The sequence below is a fragment of the Triturus cristatus genome, chromosome 3_2, assembly GCF_964204655.1.
Source record: "Triturus cristatus chromosome 3_2, aTriCri1.1, whole genome shotgun sequence".
Taxonomy (NCBI): domain Eukaryota; kingdom Metazoa; phylum Chordata; class Amphibia; order Caudata; family Salamandridae; genus Triturus; species Triturus cristatus.
In genome coordinates this window covers 793,582,126-793,598,910 of record NC_140584.1, presented here as the reverse complement: position 1 = coordinate 793,598,910, position 16,785 = coordinate 793,582,126, and the positions used below count along the sequence as shown (strand labels likewise).

Below are 16,785 nucleotides of genomic sequence, written 5' to 3'. Positions count from 1 at the left end.
CCTTGTGGATCCTAGCCAAATCATACTTGGAGAAACTTACCAGGTGACAAATGCGAGCAATCTCAATACTAACCATGCTCTGGCAGTTGTTAACTTCTCTGGGGAGGGGTAACTGGCCTAAAGAAGGTTGTGGTGAGTGCAGACCTACCAGTAGAATGTTTGCTAAGGAATGATTTGGAGACCTCAGCATGGACTGAGGTGGAGCTGACTACTCATGCAGCAATGCTGGGTATCCCTGCAGAAGTGTTTGCCCTGACAAGGTCAAAAGCTAAGCTGACAGAAACTGAACAGGCCTTGGATCCTGGAAAAATGGACCAAGGACCTTCCAAGAGGAGGAGTAGCAGGGGTAAGGCAGTGCCTTCCCCCTAGGATCAGTCTGAAGAGACTCTTATAGCAGAAGAGGATCTGACACCCGAAGAAGGAACTGTTTCAGATGAACTGGAACCTGATCAGGTTGAGTTCTTGGGGACAGGGGGACCTTCTAGGGCAGACTTGAGCCTGGAGCAGCAGAGCTGCCACACTCTTGAACCCCTCAGACAGCAGGCTGCCGCTGAGGCTGCTGGGAATGCTGGTGGAACCCATAAAATATATTGGGATGATGGACTCCTTTACTCTGAGGGTCGAGACCCCAAGCCTGGTGCAGCCAGGAGGTTGGTCATACCTCAGAGGTTTAGGTGTTTCCTGCTTACACTAGCCCATGATATCCCCTTAGCAGGACACCTAGGCCAAAATAAGACTTGGGACAGACTTGTCCCTCATTTTCATTGGTCTCAGATGAGTGAGGACTGTAAGAGTTTTTGTAGCTCTTGCATTACCTGCGAGGCCAGTGGCAAGGCAGGTAAGTCCACAAAGGCTCCCCTGATACCACTACCTGTGGTGGGGGTTCCCTTTGAATGGGTAGGGATTGACATTGTTGGTCCCCTTGACCCACCAACAGCATCTGGGCACAGGTTTATTCTGGTGGTAGTGGATCATGCCTCCAGATACCCAGAAGCTATTCCCCTTAGGACCATCACAGCACCTGTGGTGGCAAGAGCCCTCCTGGGAATCCTTTCCAGGGTGGGTTTCCCTAAGGAGGTTTTGTCTGACCGAGGTACAAACTTTATGAGTAGTTACCTCAAGGCAATGTGGAAGGAGTGTGGTGTTAACTACAGGTTCACCACCCCTTATCATCCTCAATGCAATTGGCTTGTTGAGAGATTTAACAAGACCCTAAAGGGTATGATCAAAGGGCTCCCAGAAAAGCTTAGGCGAAAATGGGATGTTCTTCTGCCCTGCCTTCTCTTTGCATACAGGGAGGTGCCACAGAAGGGGGTTGGTTACAGCCCTTTTGAACTTTTGTTTGGTCACCCTGTCACAGGGCCACTCTGTCTAGTGAAGGAGGGATGGGAGTTACCTCTCAAACCCCCTAAACAGGATATTGTGGGCTATGTACTTGGTCTCCGCTCCCGGATGGCTGAGTACATGAAGAAGGCGACAAAAAACCTTGAGGCAAGTCAGGAATTGCAAAAAGCCTGGCATGACCAAAAGGCTGTACTGGTGGTGTACCTGCCAGAACAGAAGGTATGGGTGCTGGAGCCAGTGGCCCCAGCAGCCCTCCAAGACAAATGGAGTGGACCCCATACCATATAGGAACAGAAGGGAGAGGTCACCTACTTGGTGGACCTTGGCACTCCCAGAAGTCCCCACAGGGTACTTCATGTAAACAGACTGAAACCATATGTGGACAGGGCTGACATGGGCTTGCTCATGGCAACGGATGAAGGACAGGAGGAGGAGAGTGACCCTCTCCCAGACCTGCTCTCTCACAACCCTGATGATGGGTCAGTAGATGGTGTAGCCTTGGCAGGCAGCCTCACTGCCCAGCGACAGTCTGACTGCAGTCAAGTTCTCCAGTCATTAAGGTATATGTTTTCACTGACTCCAAGTCAGACCACCTGGTGCACTCATGAAGTGGACACTGGGGACAGTCTGCCTGTGAAGAATAAGATCTACAGGCAACCTGACCATGTCAGGGACTGCATAAGGACAGAAGTCCAAAAGATGTTGGAATTGGGAGTTATTTAGCCCTCAGATAGCCCTTGGGCTAGCCCAGTAGTCCTGGTACCTAAACCTCACACCCAAAATGGCAAGAGAGAGATGAGGTTCTGTGTAGACTACAGAGGACTCAATGCAGTCACTAGGACTGATGCACATCCCATTCCCAGAGCAGATGAGCTCATAGATAAATTGGCCTCAGCCAAATATCTGAGCATATTTGATCTGACAGCTGGCTACTGGCAGATAAGGTTAGCTGATTCTGCAAAAGCCCAAACTGCATTTTCTACCCCTGGTGGGCATTATCAATTTATTGTAATGCCCTTTGGTTTGAAAAAGGCACCTGCCACTTTTCAAAGGTTGGTGAACCATGTCCTCTCAGGCCTGGATGACTTTAGTGCAGCGTATCTAGATGATATTGCTGTCTTCAGCTCCACCTGGGAAGATCACCTGATCCACCTGAGGAAAGTTTTGGAAGCCCTGCAAAAGGCAGGACTCACTATCAAGGCTACTAAGTGCCAGATAGGGCAGAGTCAGGTTGTGTACCTGGGTCACCTTGTAGGTGGAGGCCAGGTTCAGCCACTACAGAGCAAAATCCAGACCATCATGGACTGGGTTGCTCCAACCACCCAGACTCAGGTCCGAGCTTTCTTAGGCCTGACTGGTTATTACAGAAGATTTGTAAAGGGATATGGATCCATTGTGACCCCCTTAAATGACTTAACCTCTAAGAGGATGCCCAAGAAAGTTCAGTGGACTGTGAGCTGTCAGAAAGCTTTTGATGACCTAAAACAGGCAATGTGCTCTGCTCCAGTGCTCCAAAGCCCCAACTACTCCAAAGAATTCATAGTTCAAACTGATGCATCTGAGGTAGGGGTAGGTGCTGTATTATCACAACTGAATGAAGAGGGCCAGGATCAACCAATAGCTTTTATTGGCAGAAGGTTGACCCCCAGAGAGAAACGTTGGTCAGCCATAGAGAGGGAGGCCTTTGCTGTGGTCTGGGCCTTGAAGAAGCTGAGGCCATACTTGTTTGGCACTCACTTCATTGTTCAAACCGACCATAAGCCCCTCCTATGGCTAAAACAGATGAAGGGTGAAAACCCCAAAGTACTCAGGTGGTCCATTTCCCTACAGGGGATGGACTATACAGTGGAACATAGACCTGGGAGCAACCATGCCAATACAGATGGTCTCTCCAGATATTTCCACTTAGAACATGAAGACTCAACTGGTCAAGGTTAGTTTAATGTCCCTGCGTTGGGGGGGGGGGGGGTTATGTAGGAGAGTGGCATCGACTGCATAGTTGCCCTCAACTTTTTGCTGATGTTTTGACTGTTTTCTTACTCTAGCCAGGCTGTGGCCCTGCTATCCAGGACCCCAGCCTATCTGCTTCCTCTCTAAACTGATGTGAGTACCCTAGGTACATACCAATTGGATACTGAGGACACCCTGTCAGCCCCTTGTAGATGATACCGTAGGTACTCAGGGCATGGGTCCCTCAGAGGCCTACCAGGGGCTGCATCACTTATTGTGCCACCCCTGGGACAGCCATACAAACTGACACCACCAGACCACTACTGTAGTCTGGGTAAGGTGGTGCTTGCACCCCTTACAGAGATATAGGTATCCTGTATCCCACTTAATACAACACATATATCCTCATAGGTCACCCCTAAGGCAGGCCTTGCTAATCCTACAAGGCAGGGTGCTGAGATATGTGTGAGGGGGAACCCCTACCTGAGTAGGGCCCCTCTGCAACCTTCGTAAAACTATTGCTGGGTTGTTTGTAGTGCAGCCATACCATATACTCTTAACCGCATTATAAGTAATCGCGATAGCGTGATAACTTGAGAGTGGCTGCACAGAACCATGTCGTGTTTGCTGTCAAACATGTAGGAATCATACCCCAAATCCAACCATGGGAGTGAGGGCATGATTCCCCCCTGCTAGAGGGGCCATATGGTAAAAGCGGCAGATTTTAGACACTAATTTAAAAGTGCACACGTAGTACAAAATGGATGCTACCCGCCACCCACATGACTCTGGCTGCCTGTTGCTGGGCAGAACTCCAGCCATGGCAGCTGGACAATAGGGATCTTGTTGCAGGGAGGTGCTCCCACCTCCCCAGACAGCCTATGTGGATTGGAACTGGGTGGGTGCACCATAGGATGTCTTTCAGACTTGCACGTAGGCTTCTCCAGTGCCTACTTCTGCATACATACACCACCTCAAACCGGTTCAGGGGCATCCTGTCCCCTGCCCAGGTGGGAAAACACACAAAGGGGAGAGGGTGTAGCACCCTTTCCCGCCTGAACTCTCATTGGTGGGCTCTGATTTAGACACTACCCTAATCCCTGGATAAAGGTGAATGCAGGGTCCCCAGAGCCTCAGATTAATCTTGGACTTCACAGACTTGAACCTTCGACTTGCTGCTGCACAGCTGAATGAAGTTAAGGAGTTACCCCCCTGCTTGGCAGGCACCTGAAACACTGCAAGTGACCCGGTTGGAACTCCGCTGCTCCTATGGACATCGAAGACTTCTGCCAACCTTGAGGTGGGTTTCCAAGCATCCCAGAGGCCAGTGAGTGTACCACTGCACGCGTCTCCCGTGGGCCCCCTTCCTCACTACCTTGGGTGGTTTCTTAAGGGGCCAGCGACCCTAAGTGCCCTAGGCACTGTCTGTAGTATTTTTTTAGTATATGGTTTGGTCCCCCCAGGGCCCTATGACTCCAGTGCTATTTATTGTAACTATCAATGCTTGTTTGAACTGTATCTTTACCTCCAGTTTCATAAAGAGACTAGTGGGATTATTCTTAGAATAAATACATATATTTTATAGATATACCTGTGTGGACTACTCTTTCATTTGGTTATTCAAGAGGTTATCTATGGTAAAACAATAAGCTTAACACTCCTTCAAGACTTAGCCTGAAGGCTGCTCTCCACAGCTACCACTAGGATAGCTTTCTTTAAAGGTTGTCTTTTAACCTATCACCATAAGAGTCGAATTGGACTGGTGCAAGGTGTCCCCTATAACTAGTGGACAGCATATGCCAGGCCAACTTCTCACAGGGCGCAAATCATTAATACATAACATAAGCTAAAGAATTTCTATTTGGAAGGGACACCCTTTACATGCCCCTTCCAAAATACTGTTTCTGTGTGTAATCGAATTGCAACATGGGTTTGGTACATTTAAAAAGCAATTTTGTCAACAAAGAGGCTCAAATTTGACTTTTGCTACCATAAAATCACTTGTAACATCAGGTCCTAAGTGTGCAATTGAGTCTGAGATGTCCCTATAATCTACATGAACATTTCTGATGCACAGCAGGAGCGTACCTCAGTGGAGCAGAGGAGACCCCCAGCCGTGCAGCTGGCGTGCATCCCTTCAAGGTGGCCCCATTCAGCTTAAGGACAATAACATCTGTGACAAATGGGAGACTTGGAGGCCCCTCATCATATTCCGCAGGGAGTCCCCATCATGTTTAGATTTACCACTATTTCCTACCAGTGGGATTCTTTAGCTTGAATCGATAATGAAAGCAAACCACACTCCCATCTACAGCATGCCACCCCAGGTTTACAGTGTAAGAGATATCCACGAAAGCCTTCACAAGTTAACCTTTCTTCAGGCAAGGTACAATTTCTGATACCTTCAAAACTGGAGAGATTTGACAACTCCTGAAAAATCCTAAGCTAGATCTGAGGACCTTGTAGACTATGGATCAATCCTGCACCTATTTTTCTTGGGAAAGAACACAGAGCATACCATCACAGAGCAGCATCATATTAAGCACCAGAGCACACCCTCCACCGGAACTACTAGCCTATACACCTGCCACAGTGCAGCACAGAAATGCAAACGTTCTAAGTGGTTAATGATGGCCTTATTATCTTTTACAAAGATGATCCATGTATTCTTCTTGACATTTCCATAGCATCCAGCACAATTGGCTACGGGCCCGAGTAGAATGCGTGTATGTTGAATGGGGTTAGATGATCCCCTACTCTAATGGTTTGAATCCTAAGGAATAAAGGTCATCTTGTTCAGATGGGCAGACCCCTGTCAGAGTCCATCCCCATAACTAGTGGCATCCCCCAATGTTTCATCCTTTCAACACTCATTTAAACCAATTTTAGCTGAAACAAATTAATATCAGAATCCACCAATATGCAGCTATTCTTCAAGGTCTCCTCAGGCCAGGATGTTGATCAACTAAAAGACTGCCCTGCTCCATCCAAGTCTAGATGTCCAAATACTACCTTAACCTGAATCCCCCCAAGACAGAATTCCTACTTGTCACAAGCAACAGACAACATTAGATGCAAGAACAGCCAGTAAAGACAAAACTATACAAAGTCTTCCAATATTGATTTGGTAGTGCAACGTGCCTTGGCGTCCATATGGATGCCAACCTTAAATCCAAGGCGACCATGCGATAGAAGGCTAAGATTACATGATGTCAGCTGACTCTTCTCTGCGCAGTGAAACCTTTCTAACCTGCAACGACCCAATGACTTCAGAGTAGCAGTTTAAACACCGGCCCCATTCTACCTCAACAGGGGGAATGCTCTCTTGACTGGCATTGTTGAAACCTATCTAATAACAGGGGAACGTTGTTCCCTTGGGGGTTGGTGGTGTGAGAGAGCAGATAATCTGATTCTCTCCAGGTGCAATGGTCTCCTGCACAAACCTGTCAATATTTATAAAAGAAACAGAGAAAGAAAGTTTTGGACATCAGTTGTAAAGTTTTGTTTGGACCACATAGCACATACATAAATATGAACAACACATATATATCTCAAAATCTTTTGAAAACGGGCGCTCCAAGACAAGAGGAAAAGGTGAAAATGGCGCAGTGTTCATGTTTATCACACATGAATAATTGTGTAAGGAAGATGAAGCATGCACAAGTCCACAAACATGCAGCTGCAGGTGGATAATTATGTGTAAAGAGATGATATTGGCTATTCTCTCCAGCCTGAAGGAATCAGTAGTGTAAACAATACATTAGGTATTGTATGTCGATGTCTCAACCTTCTAGGAGAGAGAGACTTAATCGGGTCACCATCGGGACAAGTGTCAGGGGACGCAACAGGAGCAACCCTTGTGGTAGAGTAATTAGACGCTGTAAGAAGTCCATACGGGAAGGTATACAAGTTGGGGCCCAAGACTCAGCCAAGCATGTTGAGATGCCAGCGGGTCGACAACCATGCCACCGAGGTCAGCGAAGCAGCGAAAGAAACCCTGGCAAAAGTCCCTGAGGATAGCATGGGCTACTGACTTACAGCTGGTTTCGACAATTATGAAGCTGAAAAATCTGGAAGATAGTGTGAAATGGAATGCATAACAAGTCCACAATGAACCTGAAAATGAGGAGTATATAAGGCCTGCTGTTACAAGGAATCATGGGAGGGCAGGTGTGAAACTGGATTGCATGCCGGCATTACCATTTGCAAGACCGGAGACCCATTGGACATCACTGAAGAGGGACCTACATCTGGGGGCTGAAGTCATCACTGGTCTCACAAAATTCAACAGGATCACTCCAGCTCTTGAAAAGAACTGCACTGACTGCCCCTCGTGTTGTATTCAAGACATCCTGATTCCCCTACAAAGTGATAAGCTTGGCTTTCTGACTTACATTGCAAGCGAGACCTCCGGAGGCCACTCAAGACATAACGAGGCTAGAATCCAAAAAGAGCAAGGAAAAAACATGCCCGAGTGTCTGATTGCCATCCCAGTTGGATGCACCAAGCCACATCCCTTCTCCGCTTCAGCAAAAAACTAAGTACGCGCCTCTTCAGAAAACATTTTGTTGCAAGATAAACTCTGCAGAGCCTCCTCCCCTTCTTCCTCATCCTCTGCTTATGCTGCACCTTACCTTCACCCTGCGCCGCTCCTTGCTGTACCCCCCACTTGGGATCTCCATGTCACAAGGAGACATCATCTCTTCCTTCGGTGGTCACTGCCCCTACCTAATCTTAGCTGTACCAGCCAGGACTCCCCTCTCATCACCTCTCCCTTCCGCAGTCCTTGCTGTTGTGCCCTTCGACCTCGTGTACAGAGTCCGCTGCTCTGTAGCTAGATCTGTGCCTTAGAAGCTCCTCCATAAATGGACAGACAAAGGCTTCTAGGCGAATAAAGGCGACCCAGTGTGTGCTCAGCAAACTCACTCCTTTCTTACCCGGCCAGACCCTGCCACTCAGTCATTTTCTGCTTGCTGCTAAATTGTGGGTCCTCGAAGCTTTTCAAAATATTATCTCTGTTGCATAAACGCGCAATAATCTGCAGCCTACCAATGGATCCCTTATCACTGTTAGTGCGAAGGTCAAGCGTAACCACAGCTCGAAGGCCGCCATCACGCAAGCCGGATTTATACAGCCCATCTGATTGTGCACAAGATTTTTCAGTCATAATAAGGACAGTATTTTGATTGCACATCATTTGTGCAAAGCATTACAACTATTGTAATCACCATTTAGAAGCATTGATAGAGGGCAGCCCACAAACTGGCATGTGTTTTGGAGTTTGAAGGTCGGGTGTCCTAGCCTACCACATCCACCTTGTCTATCGTTTCAAAGCGGAACAACAAGATGATGTAATCTTTAGTGGGTGCTGATATGACGCTTGTGCGTTAGGACTTGTTTGAATATGAATTTGACCTGGGTTATTCGGATTAAATGTAAACAGTAGAATAAACTCTATTCCAAGGCCTTTTCGTATTCGTAGACTGATGTCTATTACATTGTTCTGTACAGATGTCTGTATATGTTAAAATCATACAGCTCTTGATGCCTTGTGGGCACGTTTAATATATGTGCAGCGTGCATCTCTCTCCCTCCCGCATTCACTTCCATCTGTAACCCTTTTGCTCTTGTACGGATGCAGAGATGTTTTTTGTTTCCTCCGTGAGTGATCGCCGAACGTCTAGAAATGATTGTGAAATGCGCGGATGCAGCCGGTCACAAAATCAAAGCTAGGGCCAGTGGATCTGGAGTATGATCTGCCTCCTGGGACCCCCCCCCCCCCCCCCTGCAGTTCTGTGTGGTCTAAACCACAACCCCTCCCCTTCCTTTCCTAGATCTTTAGATCGGCTTCCCCTGCTGATGACGGTGCAGATTGGGCTGACCTACAGGTGCAGAGGTGCGGGAAGTTGGTGTGTGTGTGCGAAGCTAAGCTGTGTCCTAAGGTCGCTCGCATGCCATGTCTTCCAAACAAATCAGACCTTCTCTATCTATGTACTACTACTGATTATTTACACAGTGGACTTTCAGCCACGCTTGCACAATAAAAGAAAGCACACATTGTGTTTCTGTGTTTTATAACATTTGCCAAGCACATATAAATACCATACAAACGCAGAGCTAAACAAAAACAACGCCTATTAATTGTACATTCGTTGTTGAATGAGTGCTCTTTGGGCTTCGTAGAATAGTGCGGTTGCGATTATAGACGATTTCCAATTCCTGCACATTGGCAGGCGCAGCCGGCACAGGTAACAGTGGTGGGCGGGGCGGGTATGTGGGGGTAAGTCGACAGACGACCGAATAGGGAATTTAAAATAGGTTAACAAATAAAACCACTTACCTTGCGCTCACCGCATAGCCCACTCGGCGATGCGGCAAATGCAAGGTAAGTGGTATTTAAAAAAAAATTATTTTACTTTCCTTATCCCGTCCTGCCAACTGCCCCCACCCTGCTGCTGTTACCTGTGCCGGCCGCGCCTGTGTGTAGGACTGCATGAATCAGCCCCTGCCTGGCTGGCATCACTACAAGGTTAAAGGTACAGTCTTCCAACAGTTCGGACTTTTGTTGTTTTCGTTTTTAGGTCTCGGCTAGCGAAGGCTGCGCTTGCGCAGTCTCGCTCGCGAGACATAATGACTTGGAGAAGAGGGGCTTGAACCCGCCCCTCTTCTCCCCTCTTCTCCATTGGCTGGCCTCTTGAATGCTGGCCAGCCATTGGAGAAGAGGTCTGTCACTCCGAACAGGCCCCGTCCTTTTCGGATTCGGGGGCGTGTTTTTTTCAACTTTTCTAATTATCTCCTCCAGCCAATGGCAAGAGGAGAACACGCCCCCGAATCCGAAAGCGCCGCTGCCTTTCTCCGAGACATTTCTGCTTCGCCTCGGAGAAAGGCGGTGGTGTCCCGGCATCCGGACGCATTTGTTAATTATTAATACTCACCTTTTCGTACACTTCTTCTGCACACGCTACTCCTCCACACGCCAATGAGGCGGAAGTTCTTCTGCAGCGGGGATCACAAGTTATACTTCCGGCGCTAACATGTCGAGTTCGCTGCTGCCATCTTCGGTCTGATTCTGCGGCGGCTGAGGCAGGTAGAAAGTGGAACGGGGGCAACTACAGCGCGAACCCGAAAGAAACAACGCCTGCTAGAGCGGGAGGGGCGGCGAGGGGGTTCTGTCTGTGCGGAACGATAAATAAATCCAACCACCTTCTACAACATGGCGGCCAGACCCACTGCGGCGAAGGCACCTCTTCCCGACCCCGCATGGCTGCCTTCTCCAGCCACCGTATTCACAGCACTCCAGCCGCCTCCTTACGTAAAATGGCGGCCAGTCCCATCCTGTGTTGGATCAGGAAATGACATGTTTAAAAGGAACTGGTTGTGAGTTAGTGCTATGAACAATCTTGGTCTCGTGTTTGATGGTGAAAAGCCTTACAGCGAACTGATTGAGTCTGGTCTCGCTGTGGGAATACTAGACGTCACGTCCCGTCTCCTTATCCAAGATGGTGACCAGGCCTGGCTCTGTTGTCTTACAACGCTGAAGGAACCCCCTAATCCATCATGGCGGCTGAGCGTTCTGTTGAGTGTAGTCACTCTTACCAGTATGCAGGCCTCATCTTTCCAACTGTACCCTGCCCGTCATGTCCATCTGTGTGCAAGCATTCAACTCACCTGTGCGCATCTCTCTCACAACACCCCTCTCGTTGTCACAAGGCTGCGAAGCTAGGGCAAGAACCCCCTGTTCATCTATGCTCTCTGTGACGAGAATTGATTTGTTCGGCTTATGAAAAAATCAACATAAAATGACACTAGCTATTTTAACCATTACACTCGGTTATATTTGTGTCCTATTCTGATTTAAGACTCACCATCATCAGCTTGTATGAAATAGGCTATGTACGATTAATGCAGCTGTAATGGTGTTATTGACGCTAAAGGAGATATGCTATAAATTGTGAGTATGACTACACAGTGGTCTTGTTTTCATTATAACAACCCTAGCGGCCGCTAGGGATACGGCGCCACAGCTGTGGGACTGAGACATCTCTGGCTTGTGAAGAGACAACTTCAGTTACCTGAGGGGTTGAAGGAGACGCTCCTGCCCTGGGACAGAGCACAGTGTGCGAGGCATCGGACAGGACCAGGGGGGGGGTCCCCCGACAGGAACTGACCTCGGAGGGACCGGGGCTCCTGCCACTCCCTGGCCTGACTCATGCTCCGGAGGATTGCTGACTTCAAATGGTGCCCCTGCCCGGTAGAGGGGGCAGCCGCTGCACCAACCCCCTAGGGAGGAGCACCCCCATGGAATGACATCAGGGCAGTACCGACCTGGATACAACGTTACCCCAGCAATAAAGGTGAGTTGTGGGGATCTCGCCCCCTGGGGTTCCCCCCAGCCTCATCCGTGAACCCCTAGTGACTGACTTCCGGGGTCCTGGCCTGGATCGCCCTAACTCATCATCCGGAGTGCTTTGGGAAACACTGAGAGATTCGAAGCGCTTTGGCATTTCCGGGCTGTCAGAGTCTTTAAGTTCTGTTTTGGGACCGCCCAGTCCGGTCCATCTGTGTTTTACCGGCGAGCCCTCTGTGTATCCACCAGCCCCTGTGTCATACAGACCCCTTGTGTCTCCACACCACCCCCTGTCTCACCGTTGACCACGTGTCTCCACCAGCCCCTGTCTTACCTCCACCCCTGTGTCTCACCACCAGCCCCTGCGTCATACAGACCCCCTGTATCGGGCCACCACCCTGTGTCTCACCGCTCACCCCCTGTGCCTCACCACCAGCCCCTGTGTCATACAAACCCCCTGTATCTCCCCACCACCCCCGTCTCACCGCTCACCCCCTGTTTCTCACTGCTGATCCCCGTGCTTTCCCTCCACTCCCCGTGTTTCCGTGTCTCACCACCACTCCCCGTGTCTCACCGCCAGCCCCCGTGTCTCACCGCCAGCCCCCGTGTCTCACCACCAGCCCCCGTGTCTCACCACCAGCCCCCGTGTCTCACCACCAGCCCCCGTGTCTCACCGCTGACCCCTGTGTCTTCCCTCCACCCCCTATGTCTCCTCTCCTCCCCCTGTGTATCACAGCTGACCCCTTGTCACACGACCACCATCGTCTCACTATCTTACAGGATTCGTGTAAATGGGATTCTCAGCGCCGCCCAGGCGTGTGATCTTGCACACATCGCGCGCTTTCCCGTTCCCTGGATCCAAAAGGAGAATATTTAAAACCAGGTCACTTCTTGTAGTTTGTGCCGTCGGATGTGCCCCCCCTGGAGCATGAGTGCGGGTTATCTCTGAACGAAGCACTTTACGTGGAGCACTAGAGGGGGCCTGGAGTCGGCCATAAACATCTTGGCTAACCTCGGCACATTGGAAGGGCTGGGGCTATGTCCGGCAGCAGCGCGTTCGCTCTCACCTCTGGCTTCTGCTGACACGTGCCACTGTGAAAGAGTGTCACCTTGACCGCCTCCCCCCCCCCCCTACCCAAGTGCACCCCATGCCATACACAAGCCTCGCTTGTGTATGGCAAGAAAAGAGGTGCCCCCTACAGCCCTGGGATAACTGATGCCCGCTGGGTGCCCTGTGGCACTGCCCCCCTGTGTGCGCCCTGCTGCGGGCCCCTGAACTGACCCCTGGGGGCAGAAGAGGGGCGGTGACCCGGAAGGAGACCTTGGGATGGAGAACTTGAAGGAGGTGAGTGACACCGTGGGGCGTCACTAAATGATGGGGGGGGAAGGTGAGGGTGCAGGGGGGGGGTCAGGTGATGCGGTGTGCTTGATTTCAGCCCTGGCCTCTTCCAACTAGTCGGTGCACCATTCCATTCCACCGTTTAAGCTCACGTGTCATTTCCTACAGCGCCCACCAGGTGCAAATTAGAACTGTCCGTGCCCAGACGGTTCAGATGCCCCGACCCCTCCCCCCCCTCCCCCAACACCTCCCCCCCTCCCCCAACACCCCATGTCTAGGGTGTATTACATGACGTTGTACATCACAAATATAACAACATAGTATTGTACATTGAAATCATAGTATATTACATGGTCGCGTGCTGCAAGTTTAGTGCACTACATTGTATATTATTTAGCAAATACAGTTTAGAACATTATGCCGTATGTGTATTTCCAAGTACATTACAATACATTGTGCTGTCCGTTGCAAAATACATCACCTCAAGTTGTTCATTTGTTGATGTAGTGTGCCACAGAATATTTTGTGCAAAGTAGATTATAGGGGGCCGTTCATGACGCGTTTGGTATATTAGTGTGTATTATATTAGATTAAACATGTATTTAACCGTGTAGTACCTTCCATTTATAGTGCATTAGAATTGTGCTGCATTGTGTGTTATGTTGTAAATGTAGAACATTTCTCGTATTGTGCATTATAGATTGTGTGGTATATTATACTTACACTGTGTTGCTTAATACCCTACATTGTGTAATTATAGTACACACTTCCAACAACAAACAACTAACAAACAGCTATTGACATTGTAAATAACAATGCCGTTTCTTTAAATGTTTTAAAAACAAAAACATAAACAAAAATAATGTCATGAGCAATGCCAATAGCTCTAACTTTAACAATGCCGAGACCGTTGCATTGTAAATGCTTGTTAACTTTTTATTTTGAGCTCTAAACATGGCGCTTTTACCCACTTGTTTCTGTGCAGCAGAAGGCACACAAGGCTATTCTTAGCAAGAGTTTAAATGGCTGCTGTGAGACAGGTTTAATTTCAGCATGGTGGACTGTTTATTTAACCTTTATAAATTGAAGCATAAACAACATAAAAGGCTGGTGGCAGAAGTCAAAGGAATAATTACTGGCGCTTTAAATACATGACTTAAAAAGTTGTTATCCACGCTATTTCTTAGAATGACTACAATTGCCTCTCTACTCTGTTCTGCAGATACAGCCTTTGTGTAGGATGATGCTCCTGACAGCGGGGCAGTCTCCAGCCTGGAGCTCCCACAACAGAGGCACAAAGAGGTGTGCACTGTCTGCTCCTGGCCATGAACAGCCACAAAGGCAGTACCAGGAAGGAGTCAAAGAGGTGGTTTGACCTAAAAGACCCTTCTCACTCTGAACAACAGACTGTAGCCCCTTTACCCCCATCATTCAACAAGTTTTAGTGCTACAGGAAGACTGATCCGTAGCACCTCCCACCAAAAGGACGCAACCAAATTTAAATGGGCCTAGTCTCATTTTTCCTCACTTCATTGTCTAGGTCTCCTCACTCCTGCATCACTTGTGATACACTTCCACTCTGCAGGCAAACATCGTAAACATCGCCCCCATCTACAACAGAAAAACAGGCCAGGGGCTTTCAAAATGGAACCCACAAGCCTCCATCACTATGCTTCGCTTATACATACAAAACATATACTACATATACTACATTGGCCACATACGTAAACACGCACAATGTGCAGTTGGAAGGGGTTAGGTGACAGGGTATAAATCTCACTATGCATTGGTGAGACACTCAGACAGTGCCAAATAACACATTTTGTGAGTGAGTGAAAAAATCTTTAATAACAGAATAGTCAGAGTAGATCTTTAAATGAAACCTCTTCTTCAGTGCCAATTCACCTTCTGAGGCATATATACTCTGTGCTTTGGTTAGGATACTTCTGCTTGATTTCCCCCTTTCTTTTTCCAGATTGTCCCTCTTCTTACCTTCCATCCTCTAGATGCCTTTTATTTCTGAGTATAGCCTCATCTCAATCTCAAGCATGTCTGCCATAATACTTCTTATGGTAATTCTTCAATTGGTTGATATCTTACTTCATATATTGCAACCTCTCCTCGTTAAAACCCTATGCCTGCAATCTAATATTACCTAATCTCCGCCAGCCTCTCTAGTTTACCAACCATTCACCTGAAACCACATATCCCCCTAACTGGTATTAATATAATCAATCACTAAATAACTGGAATAAATGCATGCAATTATTTTCTTTAGAGCACATGACTAATCATAATAACTACCAGATTAACCACTAACCATGGTTTCTGTAGTAGCGCCCTAGTCGCCGTAAAATGCTTTAACATCTCATAGTAAGCTCCATATAAGTACAATTAAAATTACACTCAAGAAGAGATAACAAATAGCAACAATGCATTAATAAGACAATTCATAAAGCGCCATCTAGCTTACAGGTGTCGGGTCACTATACAGGCAGTCATATAAGAGGTGGGTAAAAAAAACCTGAAATAACTAGGTGCTTCTTTGGAAAGCCAGTCTACAAACAATACCTTCAAAATTTCACGGTCATAGTCTCAGGTAAGACAATGACCTAAGAATTATCTTATTGCCTAACATAGGTTGCCATTATGAGTGGCCACTAAATTCCGATGAGGTTGCTAAAAATAATAACTCTCTCCATCAAAACACTAAGCATCTGCTTACCTTCACTCAGAGATTTTGGCTGTTAAAGGTCCAGTGTATAATATGGAATTACTAGGGGAATGGGGCCTGGAATTAATGAAATTACTCACACAAACCCTATCCCTAGTTTAATGTAACCAAAGACTTTCTCCATCTTGAAAATTCCCAAAGTGGGTAGAGTCAGTCTGCCCCAGGAGCTTTTTTCCCATTGGTTCGGGAGCGACCAGTAGTCCTTCCCACTCACGAGCTAGTGCCAGGCATAAAGGTGGCACATTCAGGCATCCACTTTAGAAAACAAATGGACCTATGGAAGATCACAAGAGGACTGGGCTTGCTGTCTGTTACCCGAGAGGAGCCGTGAGGGACTGGACCTGCTCCCTCTTGTACCCAAGACTAAGACGTGCGCTCCAAGAGTCAGATGGCTGACCTCCTTTGCGGCTACAGAGATATAAGCTGCAAAAGGCAAAAGGCTTTTTCTTGGTAGAACCTAGCTGAGCTTTGGCAACTGGACCTGAGGTGGACTCTTCGGTTGGCCTCTGTCTGATATCCTGTGACTCTCTTAGGGCCTCCCTGAGGTTGTGGCGGGCTTTAAAGGTGTACTCCGGTGGTGGTTTGGAAATTAAACGGTTAAATCAGAGGGTACAAATTTTGACAAGGACAAACATGGTTGGTGTGTCCAACCAACGTTCCATCACGATCAGCCTCAACTTGCAACTAGGCCCCAGTCTATTGTGACCAGTGACTATCATTGGCACTTTGTGCTTTTTAGTGACATTTCTACTTAAAACTTTTACAAATTCATATCTCTGGTTCCCCTTATTGGATTCCTGTCATTTTGTTGATTCAATTTTACTCTATGATTCTAATTTGGTTTGGAATTTTTATTGTTTTGCATTTTGACTTTATTACTGTTTTGGCACTGCATAACTACTTTACAAATTGCCCTAAGTTAACTAACTTGCCTTCTTTGTGCAATAACTACCAGGGGGTTGAGCTTAGGTTAGTTTAGGGACTTGGAGGGTTTATCCTGACAAGGGTTGTCATTATTCCTTTAAGTGGGCAGTCACCCCCCCAAATAATTATACAATTTCTTACAACTAC

At 47.8% G+C, this 16,785-nt stretch overlaps 1 protein-coding gene across 3 annotated transcripts in view; it reads right to left on the bottom strand.

Annotated features, from left to right (window-relative positions):
* Positions 1 to 16,785, bottom strand: part of CMKLR2 (chemerin chemokine-like receptor 2) — a 95,198-nt gene that overhangs the window by 26,901 nt on the left and 51,512 nt on the right. Inside the window, exon 1 of one of the 3 annotated variants that reach the window (XM_085648919.1) lies at positions 7,929 to 8,062. The exons of the other annotated variants lie outside the window; for them this stretch is intronic. The gene's annotated coding sequence lies outside the window, so the exon portion shown is untranslated. Of the gene's footprint in view, positions 1 to 7,928; positions 8,063 to 16,785 lie in introns of those variants that run through there. 3 annotated transcript variants of the gene reach the window in all.